The 7722-nt window shown below is 43.7% G+C and overlaps 1 pseudogene; it reads right to left on the reverse strand.

The window, feature by feature from the left end:
- Positions 1-5092: 5092 nt before the first annotated feature.
- LOC123450529 lies at positions 5093-7389 on the reverse strand (annotated as a pseudogene).
- Between the last annotated feature and the right edge of the window lie 333 nt (positions 7390-7722).

Raw genomic sequence — 7722 nt, forward strand, 5'->3', positions numbered from 1 at the left:
ACGAAACATGCATTTAGGGTGTGTGCTCGAGCTTTCTGACTCGCCTCATCCTGTCGCGACCTTATGAGCCGACGAAACCTGCATTTAGGGTGTGTGCACGAGCTTTCTGACTCGCCTCATCCTGTCGCGACCTTATGAGCCGATGAAACATGCATTTAGGGTGTGTGCTCGAGCTTTCTGACTCGCCTCATCCTGTCGCGACCTTATGAGCCGACGAAACCTGCATTTAGGGTGTGTGCACGAGCTTTCTGACTCGCCTCATCCTGTCGCGACCTTATGAGCCGACGAAACCTGCATTTAGGGTGTGTGCATGAGCTTTCTGACTCGCCTCATCCTGTCGCGACCTTATGAGCCGACGAAACCTGCATTTAGGGTGTGTGCTCGAGCTTTCTGACTCGCCTCATCCTGTCGCGACCTTATGAGCCGACGAAACCTGCATTTAGGGTGTGTGCTCGAGCTTTCTGACTTGCCTCATCCTGTCGCGATCTTATGAGCCGACGAAACCTGCATTTAGGGTGTGTGCACGAGCTTTTTGACTCGCCTTATCCTGTCGCGACCTTATGAGCCGACGAAACCTGCATTTAGGGTGTGTGCACGAGCTTTCTGACTCGCCTCATCCTGTCGCGATCTTATGAGCCGGCGAAACCTGCATTTAGGGTGTGTGCACGAGCTTTCTGACTCGCCTCATCTTGTCGCGACCTTATGAGCCGACGAAACCTGCATTTAGGGTGTGTGCACGAGCTTTCTGACTCGCTTCATCCTGTCGCGACCTTATGAGCCGACGAAATTGCTGTTGCTATTTTTTCTTCGTGGCATAGCTTCGAGGGTTTTTAAGCTTTTCTTTTTGACACCTATTGAAAATATTTATCATTTGTTTGATTTCACATATGCTATTTTCAAATCTTAACTCAGGAGGATGATCAGAACTGTTTCATCCATGGCAAATTAAGCATCATAAACGATTCTTATAAAGGCGGGTCAAATATTTCAAATCTCCTTAAGGGCGATATAAAGGTTATTGCAAAGGGTATCACCAAAACAGTACTGACTTATGGAAAAAGACCTATTACATGGCTCTCAGGCCAAAATCAATAAAGTTTATTTTGCTGGCGCCTTAGGATCATCCTGATGTGAGCTTTGGCCGACTTCGATTTGCAAGTCGCCCAGTACCCAGTTGCACTTAGCCAAAGCTGCGAAGTCATCTTCATCGGTCAGGATTGATGCCAGGTCTGCTTCCAAGTCGAAAGGGTTCTTCGATCGCCGAGGAGTTAGACTGGTCGTCACAAAGGTTGGCGGGTTGACCTTCTTGTTTTTTCTATCATAAGCCGTCTGATACTTTGATAAATCAAGGCTTGCTCCGAGTTGGGTTGCTGCCAGCCGGGAGTCCTTGACGACACGTTGATAGTCCTCTTCAACAAATTCCGACCCATCGTCTTTAAGCTGAGGAAAGCCTGCTGCTACCTCTTCCAGGTTGATTTCTGGAGCATACGCCAAGCAGCGACTCAGGGCAGTCAGAACACCCTTTCGGGCGGCTGACCGATTTAACTCGCCAATCTGAGGGGGAAGTGTGGATAAGCAGCCAAGCACATTCTTTATGGAAGTTATAGGTTCTTTGGCACCCATTACAGCTTTAACAGTCAAGACACTGCCTGTGTACAATTGCTCTGTCAGCGTGTAAATCGCCTTCAGCATCAGCACGCAGTCTTCTTGAAGGTTGGCGGCTCTCGGACCTGAGCAAGGAATCATGATGGTCAGCGGCTTATGATAAGACTTATTTAAAAAAAGGAGATCAAAAGTTTAAGTAAGCTTACCAAAGATGGCTCGCGTCATGTTGGAGATATGACGCTTCAAGCCGGACAATTCCTGTTGTACAGTGGCCAGCCTGGCTTCAGCCTTCTTTGCTCTTTTCACGGCGGCATCTTGGTCAGCCTGAGCTCTTTTCAACTCGGCCTTGAGTTTCTCCAGTTCGGCCAAGGCCAATTGACATCTCTCCTCCTACTTAGCTCGGGCGTCTTGTTGACCAGATAAGTTTTTCTTTAAATCGCCCAACGCCGATTCGGTCTGAGCAAGAGTTTCCCGTTGAAAGTACAAAATAAGGGCAAGTCTCAGAACTACTGCAAGCAATATCCCTGACACTTGGGGGCTAATGTATAATTTTTTCAGATGAAATTATACAAAATCAAGACCCGGCTCATCTTTTTACTAATGACCCGGCCCTTGGGGGTTACTGGTCGCAAAGTTTTTTCTCAATTTTTCAAGACCCAGCTCATCTTTTTACTGATGACCCGGCCCTTGGGGGCACTACGAGGAATATGCTAACACACGACGCTATATTTTTGTCGCTACATCGTCATGGTTTTTAGTTTACGACGATCTCACGACGGAAAACCAAGCGTCGAAAACGGAGCGTCAGAAATGAACACCACCGACGTTTTGATCGAAATCGTCGTAACTTCTACGACGATTCCTGGATCGTCGTAACCTTTACGACGATCCTAAATCGTCATTGACAATATAACCCAGTCCTACGTGGCAGTCCTACGTGGCAAAGTTACGACGAAATCAAAACATCATAGTTGAAATCAGCCCAACCCATTTCAATTGATCACATGGGCTGGTTTTATTTTTTTGGGCTTTTTCTTGTTGGGCTTCTTTTTGGGCCTTAGCCTATTTACAGCCACTTCTAATATTTTTTTCGAATTTTTTGTTTCATTATAATTTGGGCCCTGCCCTTTTAATGGCCAAATACATTTGGTCCAATTTCAGTTTTGGCCTTTTGAATTTCAGTTTTGTGTGTAGGTCCCACGTGTCATGTTCTTCTCATAATTTGTCCCATATGTCAAGAAGTTCTCGTCAGGTTTTCATTTCACACATTTTCAAATCGCATACGATATGAATATTTCAAATAGAGCAGAAAGGACATGTGAAATTCATCAAATTAACACGAAGGTAGTATATTACAATTTTTCCAATCTGTTACAAAGCAGATATGCCTATTATTACAATATATAATATGCATTCTTGGATAAGTAGAGCTTCACACAATTGGCTTCAAGGCTTTGCACTTCAACTTTCTTAGGCCTGGAGGTCCTGTAGAAGAAACAACCATATTTGTAAGAGCTACAAGATACATATCAAGAATAGAAACAAGACACAAACACAAGCAATCCTTCGCGAAAACCTTGAAGCGACAAATGTTTCCGAACTCAGATGAGATAAGTTTGAGTCTTACCAGTTAAACCAACTACCACTGATTCACATGATAGGAAGTATTTGCACAAAACTCCAGATGTTCCACTTGTATCAAGTGAAATCTCCGAATTTTATGCAATATATGAACCAGAAGTAGCACGAGAGGAAATAAGGGGATCCCTCGTTGACTTCAAAAGACACGAGTGACTCAGATCAAAAACCTGCATGAGATTAGAAATCATCATCAGACGGGAAAAACTAAACATCAAATAAATATATAGAATACATATAATCCATGTTTTATCCAGATCAAGGAGATGTCTTCCCATCCAAATTACTAAAGTCCCAGGAAGCAAAGAAAAGATTGCATATATGGGAAGTGAATTTTACATTGTAAGCAACTCACAGTGAAATAACACATTAACAAGGTCAATTTAACCTACACCATGCTTTTGAGGAGGAAATATAGACAATTTTAGCATATTTCATAGGCTCAAATGTAAGTCATGAAAAGACAACAGGATCTTTCCGAAAAAAGAAAACTGTGAAAAGGATCATACATGACTTAATTGAGCGCTGCACATTGATAATCAAAGATCAAACTACTGTGTGCACCTAATATATTTTCACCAAGATCACATACCCCAAAACATTGACCTTAATACCAAACCACATTAGTGCAACAGAAATAAAAATGTACTCCCTCCATCCCAGAATAAGTGTCTCAACTTTAGTAAAGTTGTACTTGTATGTGCCTAATACAACTCATCGTCTCATGTGGTAATTATGCTTTGCACACATGATACCGTTTTTTTCTTTTTTTTCCAACCGGTCAACCCCCCACCTTTCCATTAATAATGACTTAACGGAAAGATAACAATATCTAGTCTATTTTGGAGTTACAAACACCAGCAACGAAACATCACATTGAAATCAGGAGGAGCGAACTGGGACATTATGAGGAAACCTACTATAGATGCTCAATGAAACATCTAGTATGGGGCAAAAACCTGATAGCACCACATCAAGTCAGACCAAAATGAAACAAGATAAAGGCTACAATTCCATATGATAGAGTTATGCTCCTTGGATGATGTAATTCAGGCCCTTTTCCCGTTCAAGTTTTGGTTATTGGTTATTGACCAGTGTTCCTCTGCTATCAACAAACCTGACGCCTGATACACTCCCTTCATGTTTACTATAGAAGTATTTACTACTGAACAAATGTCATTTGATTTGCTTTTTCTTTCATTCAGGGTTACAACACCATGTACTCCAAGCTTCTGCAAGCGTGGAACATTTGTACGGAATGGAACAGCTCCAAGCAAAATGAACTGGTAAAGAGGACAATGTTTAGATCAATGAGATTTATTCATCTTATCCTTATCAGTTAGAATATTTTAAAGAGCATAGAAACTAGTAATAGGCTTCAATCTCATTAAAATGAAATAATTACTCAAACAATCAGTGTGCGGATCACATAATGATAACTTTAAATGATTCACTATCACATAATGCAAAACTAAAGACAGATGTGAGTACATCAAAATCTTGATATCGACACCCATGGAAAAAAGTAGACAGAACCAGCAACTGATCCGCAATAAATACCATGATCATCATCACAATAATCAGTGTGCGGATCGGGAAACTAGCACCATGTAGAACCTTGACTAATAAACAACGATCCATAAATATACTTGCAAATGAGAAACTATAAATGTGACATATACACATCATTGCACACGAAGCAGGAGAACAACATTTTACACCGCTGATAATGATATATATTAGGTGTTGCAACAGACATGCAGTTTGGCTTTGTTTTGTTCAGAGCGGAACCGGATATAAGCCGGAAGGGTAGAACTGATGCAGAGTAGGGGAAGCCAGTTAATGGATATCAGTTATCACGTACCTGAAGAACCCCAGCAGCAGCCAGGATCTGCTGCCCGTGGCAGATCGACGCGACCGGCTTTCCTTTGTCCATGAACCACTTGGCCAGGCTAAGGATCTTCTCATTCAGGGCGAGGTACTCGGGGCACGTCCACCGGGAATCACAAGCGCATCGTAGCTTGAGGCGTCGACGCCGTCAAATGACGCGTTCAAAGCGAAATCGTGACCAGGCTTCTCGCTGTAAGTCTGGTCGCCCTTAAAGTCATGGATGGCGGTTTGGCACTTGTCCCCGGCACCCTTGTCAGGGAAAACCACATCGACATGGCAGCCAAGGGCTTGCAGGGCCTGGAATGGGACCATCACCTCGTAATCCTCCATGTAATCCTGTTTAGAACGTCATCAGAACAAACAGGTCAAGTACACTGTTTATATGTAATGAAAAATGAGAAATAATGTTTACAATGAGGAACATTAACTGAATTGACCAGGAGAGAATTTTCTCAAAGTATTACCCCGCAGAGGAACAATATTCTCTTGTCTACACCTGTGACAGAGTCTCCAAGAGCTTTCACAAATAGGCTGATGAATTCACTTGGCACCAGCAGCAACCAAAACTGGTTTGACAGCAGGATACGTGGTGCATGTACGGTCCCTGAGTACTCGAGCTACTGCCAGAATCAGCTGTTCATGGCAAACTGATGCGATGGGCTTCTTAAAGTCTGAGAACTTCCTAACTAAGGCAAGCACTTTTTCATCCATTGCAAGGTATTCTGGTGCACGGCCTCCAGGAATTACCAATCCATCATATGCATCAGCGCTAACATCATCGAATGTAGCATCAAGTGCAAAGTTATGACCTTTTGATTCCGCATATGTCTGCATCAGATATACAGAACACAAAATTAGTGTAGGACATTAAAGCAGTACTATGTCGGAAAGATTTGAGGTACCATCACACACTTAAAAAGAATCACCAGCATGGCTGGTTTATTAAAACTGAGCATTCCACACAGATTAAATAATATTCCTTGCCAATTCAAGAGTATGTTAGCAGAAGTGCAAGAAAAATTTATGTGACGACGAGATGGGAATAGAAGATTTACTGATGTACTGATGAGTAGAAAGTGGTACATTTTAATTGTGAGCACGGTAGGTCAAGTACAAAATCATGTGTGTATTTCTTCATTCCGTATCCTTTTTTTCAGACATGTACACACTAACATTGATTCAGTGCATATTTAAGACTCATGTGTATGTAAGAGAAATAGAACTGTAGGAAGAATTAGTATGATAGTACACTAACACTGATTCAGTGCATATTTAAGACTCATGTACTGATCAATGTGTACTGATGAGTAGGAAGTGCTAAATCTTAATTGTGAGTAGGGAAGGTGACGTGTGGCACGAAGTAGCACCACCCTGACATTTATACATCTAAACTTGCCATCCAAAAAATGAAACTTGCCATCCAAATAGAAAGTTGCCATAGAAAAACGTCAGGACAAAATTGCCTCGTGCCAAACGTGCGGCACTTATCAGGGTCCTATTTAGATTGTTCAAGATGGATAAGTGAGTAAAAAGTACTGCATTTAAATTGCGAGCACAGAGGTGGAATGTGAAACCATATGTGCAGTTTATTAGATAAATCCCTCCTTTTATATCTAGTACGTATAGACCAATATTAAAAATTCGCCTAAACAAAAAAGATCCAATGACCAACTTTAGTTTTAAGCATTAATCAGGGTAAATGGTTACTAGAAAATCCAAGCAGTACTTCGAGTAAAAGAAAATTATGACAACCTCAACAAGTAGTGAACCAAAAGAAGATTTGACAACTACATTAACTTAAGCCAGTCAAGATTTGGAAGTTAGAATGCCTGTTTCTCACTTCACCACTGTTGAACAACGACCATTAACACCAATTCTAGTCTGTCTTAAGAATTATGATTTCTGTTAATTCGTGCTTTAAGAGAGAAAAAAAATGCATCAAACAGGCCTAAACATCTGATCAGTGTAGCTATAAAGGTTTAAAGGCTCAGGTAACGCACGCACGTTGCCCACTTAATATACTAGCGCGACCGCGGAATTTTCAAGCGCGCATGCTCCCTGCAGCCCAGGACAGACATGGCGGCAACAAGAGACGGACAGAGAGCGGCTGAGCAGTTCATGAGCAGAGCATGAGCAGGCACGGGTCATCAACTTGGACAGGCGTACGTACCATGAGCCGGAGATGCCGTCGACGAGGCCATTGATGCGATCGCCGGTGACGCAGCCCTCGCGCATGACCTCCTCAGCCACGGACATGTCTATGGCCTCCAGGGCCGCCAACGCGTTGCTCTGGATCTGGATGGGACCGCGGTACTACCCCTCCCCGCGCACCGCGCTGATGTCCCACTCGAACACCGTCACATTGTACCCCTTGCGCCCGGCCGCCAGCGCCATCACCAGCCCGTCGATGCCGCCGCCCGCCACCAGCACGCGAGGCTTCCCCTTCACGGGCCCCGGCGAGGACGACGACGTCGGGGCCGTCTCCATGGTGGCTGTGGCCGCCGGCCGCATTGCCACCACCAGCCTGGCGCTGGTGCGCGCCCTCTACTTCCTGGGCTGCAGGGCCGAGAGGAGGACACCGGTGTGCGC

Source organism: Hordeum vulgare, chromosome 4H (genome assembly GCF_904849725.1).
Source record: "Hordeum vulgare subsp. vulgare chromosome 4H, MorexV3_pseudomolecules_assembly, whole genome shotgun sequence".
NCBI classification, from domain to species: Eukaryota; Viridiplantae; Streptophyta; class Magnoliopsida; order Poales; family Poaceae; genus Hordeum; species Hordeum vulgare.